This window comes from Oncorhynchus clarkii, unplaced genomic scaffold (genome assembly GCF_045791955.1).
Source record: "Oncorhynchus clarkii lewisi isolate Uvic-CL-2024 unplaced genomic scaffold, UVic_Ocla_1.0 unplaced_contig_9912_pilon_pilon, whole genome shotgun sequence".
Classification (NCBI taxonomy): domain Eukaryota; kingdom Metazoa; phylum Chordata; class Actinopteri; order Salmoniformes; family Salmonidae; genus Oncorhynchus; species Oncorhynchus clarkii.
In genome coordinates this window covers 237,501-244,974 of record NW_027257990.1, presented here as the reverse complement: position 1 = coordinate 244,974, position 7,474 = coordinate 237,501, and the positions used below count along the sequence as shown (strand labels likewise).

Below are 7,474 nucleotides of genomic sequence, written 5' to 3'. Positions count from 1 at the left end.
CCCTAGACACCTGGGGAGTGTTGGTCAGAGACCAGGTCATCTACTCCCCTAGACACCTGGGGAGTGTTGGTCAGAGACCAGGTCATCTACTCCCTTAGACACCTGGGGAGTGTTGGTCAGAGACCAGGTCATCTACTCCCCTAGACACCTGGGGAGTGTTGTTCAGAGATCAGGTCATCTACTCCCCTAGACACCTGGGGAGTGTTGGTCAGAGACCAGGTCATCTACTCCCCTAGACACCTGGGGAGTGTTGGTCAGAGACCAGGTCATCTACTCCCCTAGACACCTGGGGAGTGTTGGTCAGAGACCAGGTCATCTACTCCCCTAGACACCTGGGGAGTGTTGGTCAGAGACCAGGTCATCTACTCCCCTAGACACCTGGGGAGTGTTGGTCAGAGACCAGGTCATCTACTCCCCTAGACACCTGGGGAGTGTTGGTCAGAGACCAGGTCATCTACTCCCCTAGACACCTGGGGAGTGTTGGTCAGAGACCAGGTCATCTACTCCCCTAGACACCTGGGGAGTGATGGTCAGAGACCAGGTCATCTACTCCCCTAGACACCTGGGGAGTGTTGGTCAGAGACCAGGTCATCTACTCCCCTAGACACCTGGGGAGTGATGGTCAGAGACCAGGTCATCTACTCCCCTAGACACCTGGGGAGTGTTGGTCAGAGACCAGGTCATCTACTCCCCTAGACACCTGGGGAGTGTTGGTCAGAGACCAGGTCATCTACTCCCCTAGACACCTGGGGAGTGTTGGTCAGAGACCAGGTCATCTACTCCCCTAGACACCTGGGGAGTGTTGGTCAGAGACCAGGTCATCTACTCCCCTAGACACCTGGGGAGTGTTGGTCAGAGACCAGGTCATCTACTCCCCTAGACACCTGGGGAGTGTTGGTCAGAGACCAGGTCATCTACTCCTCTAGACACCTGGGGAGTGATGGTCAGAGACCAGGTCATCTACTCCCCATGACACCTGGGGAGTGTTGGTCAGAGACCAGGTCATCTACTCCCCTAGACACCTGGGGAGTGTTGGTCAGAGACCAGGTCATCTACTCCCCTAGACACCTGGGGAGTGTTGGTCAGAGACCAGGTCATCTACTCCCTTAGACACCTGGGGAGTGTTGGTCAGAGACCAGGTCATCTACTCCCTTAGACACCTGGGGAGTGTTGGTCAGAGACCAGGTCATCTACTCCCTTAGACACCTGGGGAGTGTTGGTCAGAGACCAGGTCATCTACTCCCCTAGACACCTGGGGAGTGTTGGTCAGAGACCAGGTCATCTACTCCCCTAGACACCTGGGGAGTGTTGGTCAGAGACCAGGTCATCTACTCCCCTAGACACCTGGGGAGTGTTGGTCAGAGACCAGGTCATCTACTCCCCTAGACACCTGGGGAGTGATGGTCAGAGACCAGGTCATCTACTCCCCTAGACACCTGGGGAGTGTTGGTCAGAGACCAGGTCATCTACTCCCCTAGACACCTGGGGAGTGTTGGTCAGAGACCAGGTCATCTACTCCCCATGACACCTGGGGAGTGATGGTCAGAGACCAGGTCATCTACTCCCCTAGACACCTGGGGAGTGTTGGTCAGAGACCAGGTCATCTACTCCCCTAGACACCTGGGGAGTGTTGTTCAGAGATCAGGTCATCTACTCCCCTAGACAATCATCTCTCATTCCTCTCTAAATGTGGGCACTTGTTCACTTCCTTGTCCTTTTTATGGCAGAATGTTAAAATGAGGAGACAACAAGACACGATGACACTTTTTTTTTTAAATGCACCGACTTGGTGGAACGCCCCCCATATAGATGAATATATTATGTCAGAGGACGTGTTGTTTCGGGTGAGCCTACGCTACCCTATAACCACACGGTCCCTACATGAAAGACCTGTTGGTCAGAGACCTGGTCATTGGCTGAATATCCCTAGACACACACAGACATACACATACATGAAAGACCGCTGTAAAGAAACCTCAAACTAAGGTGGATTGCATTTTGCACCCGTTTCCCTTTCAAAGAACCGAAAGTTGCTAACGCTTCGAACACACCGACAGTGTCATTGGCATTTTTCGTTAATTTCCTATTGAAACCGCTGCGTTTGGATTTATCGAACGTCTGCGTCAAACTGTATTTCAGTAAACGGCTGGACAGAAATGGAAGCAGAAAGTGAATGTTTTAACTTTTTGTTGCGTATTTATCCAGATTAACACTTCCGTTTTGGGCTTGCGTGTGTTCTGAAGAGCATGGCGATCGCAAAGTCAGGGTTGTGGGTTCGAATCCCACGGGGTGGGGGGTGGGGGGGTGGGGGGGGGGGGGGGGGACAATAATGAAAAATGTATGAACTCACTAGTCTGGATAAGAGCATCTGATCGATTTTGTAAAAAGATCAAGAATATGATAACTTTTTAAGCCTACTCTGCACCTGTTTAGAGATACGAGCGAGGCAAAAAAGTAGAGAGAAAGAAAGAGGCAGCCGTCGTCCTGCGTTCTATTTATATCTCCCGTCCAGGGGAGTGGCAGACCTTCCAAACTGACAGAATATCGTGTGTGTGTGTGTGTGTGTGTGTGTGTGTGTGTGTGTGTGAGAGAGAGAGAGAGAGAGAGAGAGAGACTGTCACCAAACAGATCGACTGAGTTTGGTAGCCTTACTGCACGGACCACACACACACACTCTCCACAATGCCGCATCGGCCCAGCACGTCACCTACATCGAGCTAACCAAGTGCCGAGAAAAGGTGAGAATGGCACCGGCTACGTCTCCAGGAAAGTGTCGGTTCGTTACAGAGATCATTGTGGAAGTCCGGAAGATGTTGATAGAAGGACTTCTTCATCTGATATGATCTTTATTTTACTGACGTCGGAACTTATTAACGCGCGACACGGTGCGTAAATTTATCCCGATCGTGCGTAAAAATGATATTGTTGATTAGTTTTTTTCTCCCGACGCGTTCCGCTTGCGTTTATTGATGTCTGTTTGTATACAGTTAGAATGTCATGTTTATTTGTATTTTCATTGTTTATCTGATAGGTAGGCAGCATCATTTCATAGAACATTTGGTAAATTCACTATTTCCTGATAACATCGCGGTTTGGACATTCGCGCCTCATCTCTCTTTTTAACAGACCACTATATTGCAGTTTATAACGCTTATTCCATCTGTCTGATTTTGAAACAATGAAACCATAAAATTAGTATAGTTGGAACAGTCAGCTGACATTTAGCGAGAGAACTATTCCCGACTAGGCCCCCCCCCCCCCCCCACCACCGGCACGTCTGGGAGTGCGTCCAGAATGGCTCCTGGTCAAAAGTAGTTCACTAGATAGGGAGTAGGGGGAGTAGGGAGGGTGTAGGGGGAGTAGGGAGGAGTAGGGAGGGAGTAAGGGGGGAGTAGGGGGAGTAGGGAGGGTGTAGGGAGGAGTAGGGAGGGAGTAAGGGGGGAGTAGGGAGGGTGTAGGGAGGAGTAGGGAGGGAGTAAGGGGGGAGTAGGGGGAGTAGGGAGGGTGTAGGGAGGAGTAGGGAGGGAGTAAGGGGGGAGTAGGGAGGGTGTAGGGAGGAGTAGGGAGGGAGTAAGGGGGGAGAAGAGGGAGTAGGGTGAGTAGGGAGGGAGTAAGGGGGCAGTAGGGGACCATTTGCTGCGTAACCTTGGTGTTGCTGTAGAACAAGGTTGAACTTGAGGGAGACCTCCAAGGAGTCCAAATGTCACCTTGTAGAAGTTGGTAGTGAAGTAGACCTTGTAGCTGTGTAGAGGTTGGTAGTGAAGTAGGCCTTGTACCTGTGTAGAGGTTGGTAGTGAAGTAGGCCTTGTACCTGTGTAGAGGTTGGTAGTGAAGTAGGCCTTGTACCTGTGTAGAGGTTGGTAGTGAAGTAGGCCTTGTACCTGTGTAGAAGTTGGTAGTGAAGTAGGCCTTGTAGAGGTTGGTAGTGAAGTAGGCCTTGTAGAGGTTGGTAGTGAAGTAGGCCTTGTACCTGTGTAGAGGTTGGTAGTGAAGTAGGCCTTGTACCTGTGTAGAGGTTGGTAGTGAAGTAGGCCTTGTACCTGTGTAGAAGTTGGTAGTGAAGTAGGCCTTGTAGAGGTTGGTAGTGAAGTAGGCCTTGTACCTGTGTAGAGGTTGGTAGTGAAGTAGGCCTTGTACCTGTGTAGAGGTTGGTAGTGAAGTAGGCCTTGTACCTGTGTAGAGGTTGGTAGTGAAGTAGGCCTTGTACCTGTATAGAGGTTGGTAGTGAAGTAGGCCTTGTAGAGGTTGGTAGTGAAGTAGGCCTTGTACCTGTGTAGAAGTTGGTAGTGAAGTAGGCCTTGTACCTGTGTAGAGGTTGGTAGTGAAGTAGGCCTTGTATCTGTGTAGAGGTTGGTAGTGAACTAGGGCAGTACCTGTGTAGAGGGTGGTAGTGAAGTAGGCCTTGTATCTGTGTAGAGGTTGGTAGTGAACTAGGGCAGTACCTGTGTAGAGGGTGGTAGTGAAGTAGGCCTTGTACCTGTGTAGAGGTTGGTAGTGAAGTAGGCCTTGTACCAGTGTAGAGGTTGGTAGTGAAGTAGGCCTTGTACCAGTGTAGAAGTTGGTAGTGAAGTAGGCCTTGTACCTGTGTATAAGTTGGTAGTGAAGTAGGCCTTGTACCTGTGTAGAAGTTGGTAGTGAAGTAGGCCTTGTACCTGTGTAGAGGTTGGTTGTGAAGTAGGCCTTGTACCTGTGTAGAGGTTGGTAGTGAACTAGGGCAGTAAACCTATCTTATGAAACGTCTATTCTATTGTTGTTCAGACAATCCGGACATTGTTTTCAACCGTCAGTTGTTTGTGTCACTGACTGTACAGGACTGATTCCCAGTTGTAATCAGACAGCTAGTTTGACCTACAGTACGGCTGGCAGACTCATAGTGTGTGTGTGTGTGTCATGGGGATTTATGTGTGTGTTGACTGACTGTCAGTGTATGAAGGCTACGCAGGTCTCACACACACCAAGCCAAGAGTTGGTGTATGAGTGTGTGTGTGTGTGTGCCCACCAAAATAACGGAAACACCAACGTAATGTAAATACCAAGATAAAGGAAACACCAATGTAATGTAAACACCAAGATAAAGGGAACACCAACGTAATGTAAACACCAAGATAAAGGAAACACCAACATAATGTAAACACCAAGATAAAGGAAACTCCAACATAACGTAAACACCAAGATAAAGGAAACACCAACATAATGTAAACACCAAGATAAAGGAAACACCAAGATAAAGGAAACTCCAACGTAATGTAAACACCAAGATAAAGGAAACACCAACGTAATGTAAACACCAAGATAAAGGAAACCCCAGCATAATGTAAACACCAAAATAAAGGAAACACCAACATAATGTAAACACCAAGATAAAGGAAACTCCAACATAATTTAAACACCAAGATAAAGGAAACTCCAACATAACGTAAACACCAAGATAAAGGAAACACCAACATAATGTAAACACCAAGATAAAGGAAACACCAAGATAAAGGAAACACCAACGTAATGTAAACACCAAGATAAAGGAAAAACCAACATAATGTAAACACCAAATTAATGGAAACCCCAAAATAATGTAAACACCAAGATAAAGGAAACCCCAACATAATGTAAACACCAAAATAAAGGAAACACCAACATAATGTAAACACCAAGATAAAGGAAACACCAACGTAATGTAAACACCAAGATAAAGGAAACCCCCAACGTATAGTGTGTTAATAGGGCGTTGGGTCACCAGCAGCCAGAACAGCTTCAATGCACCTCGACATGGATTCTACAAGGGTCTGGAACTCAACTGGAGGGATTTGACCTCATTCTTCCACGAGGAAATCCCATGTTTTTGGTGTTTTGTTGACGGTGGTGGAAAACACTGTCTCAGGTGGCGCTCCAGAATCTCCCAGAAGTATTCTATTGGGTTGAGATCTGGTGACTTGACACACACACACACACACACACACACACACACACACACACACACACACACACACACACACACACACACACACACACACACACACACCCTTTAAACCCCCTGTGCTCCTTTGAGGGCCCTTTTTCCAAAGCCACTGAGATCTCTTCTTCCAGCCAGGGTATAGCCTAAATAATAGACAACTGGGAGAATTTTAATACATGACCCCTAAGCATGATGGGATGTTATTTGCTTAATTAACTCAGGAACCACACCTGCTTTCAATATGTGGAAGCACCTGTTTTCAATATTACTTTGTATCCCTCATTTAATCAAGTGTTTCCTTTACTCTGGCAGTTACCTGTAGGTCAGGCCTCGTGTCGCTGTGACAACTGTAAACCCAAATAGAAACAGACAGGTGTTGAAATCCAGAGATAGATACTAGCTATCACTCCTAACCCCCGTAAGACCTACTACACTACTGTCCCTCCTGATCACAGAATAACACACAGGCTGCAGTACAGACACACTTCAGAAACTCTGTGTAATGGTATGGTTGTCCCAGTCTTCGTTAACTCTGTGTAGTCTTTTTGTTGTCCCCGTCTTCAGTAACTCTGTGTAATGGTATGGTTGTCCCAGTCTTCGTTAACTCTGTGTAATCGTATGGTTGTCCCAGTCTTCGTTAACTCTGTGTAGTCTTTTTGTTGTCCCCGTCTTCAGTAACTCTGTGTAATGGTATGGTTGTCCCAGTCTTCGTTAACACTGTGTAGTCTTTTTGTTGTCCCAGTCTTCGTTAACTCTGTGTAGTCTTTTTGTTGTCCCCGTCTTCGTTAACTCTGTGTAGTCTTTTTGTTGTCCCCGTCTTCAGTAACTCTGTGTAGTCTTTTTGTTGTCCCAGTCTTCGTTAACTCTGTGTAGTCTTTTTGTTGTCCCAGTCTTCGTTAACTCTGTGTAGTCTTTTTGTTGTCCCCGTCTTCAGTAACTCTGTGTAGTCTTTTTGATGTCCCAGTCTTCAGTAACTCTGTGTAGTCTTTTTGTTGTCCCAGTCTTCTTTAACTCTGTGTAGTCTTTTTGTTGTCCCAGTCTTCAGAAACTCTGTGTAATGGTATGGTTGTCCCAGTCTTCGTTAACTCTGTGTAGTCTTTTTGTTGTCCCAGTCTTCATTAACTCTGTGTAGTCTTTTTGTTGTCCCCGTCTTCAGTAACTCTGTGTAATGTTGTGGTTGTCCCAGTTTTCAGTAACTCTGTGCAATGTTGTGGTTGTCCCCGTTTTCAGTAACTCTGTGTAATGTTGTGGTTGTCCCAGTTTTCAGTAACTCTGTGTAATGTTGTGGTTGTCCCCGTTTTCAGTAACTCTGGGGAAGTTTTCAGTAACTCTGTGTAATGTTGTGGTTGTCCCCGTTTTCAGTAACTCTGTGTAATGTTGTGGTTGTCCCAGTTTTCAGTAACTCTGGGTAATGTTGTGGTTGTCCCAGTTTTCAGTAACTCTGTGTAATGTTGTGGTTGTCCCAGTTTTCAGTAACTCTGGGTAATGTTGTGGTTGTCCCAGTTTTCAGTAACTCTGTGTAAT

The 7,474-nt window shown here is 47.1% G+C and overlaps 1 protein-coding gene across 3 annotated transcripts in view; it reads left to right on the top strand.

Annotated features, from left to right (window-relative positions):
- The first annotated feature begins 2,560 nt into the window (after window positions 1-2,560).
- Window positions 2,561-7,474, top strand: part of LOC139394416 (TBC1 domain family member 1-like) — a 128,200-nt gene continuing 123,286 nt past the window's right edge. For 2 of the 3 annotated variants that reach the window (XM_071142478.1, XM_071142476.1), the window contains exon 1: window positions 2,591-2,738. The gene's annotated coding sequence lies outside the window, so the exon portion shown is untranslated. Of the gene's footprint in view, window positions 2,739-7,474 lie in introns of all 3 variants that reach the window. The other variant, XM_071142475.1, reaches the window with a different exon arrangement.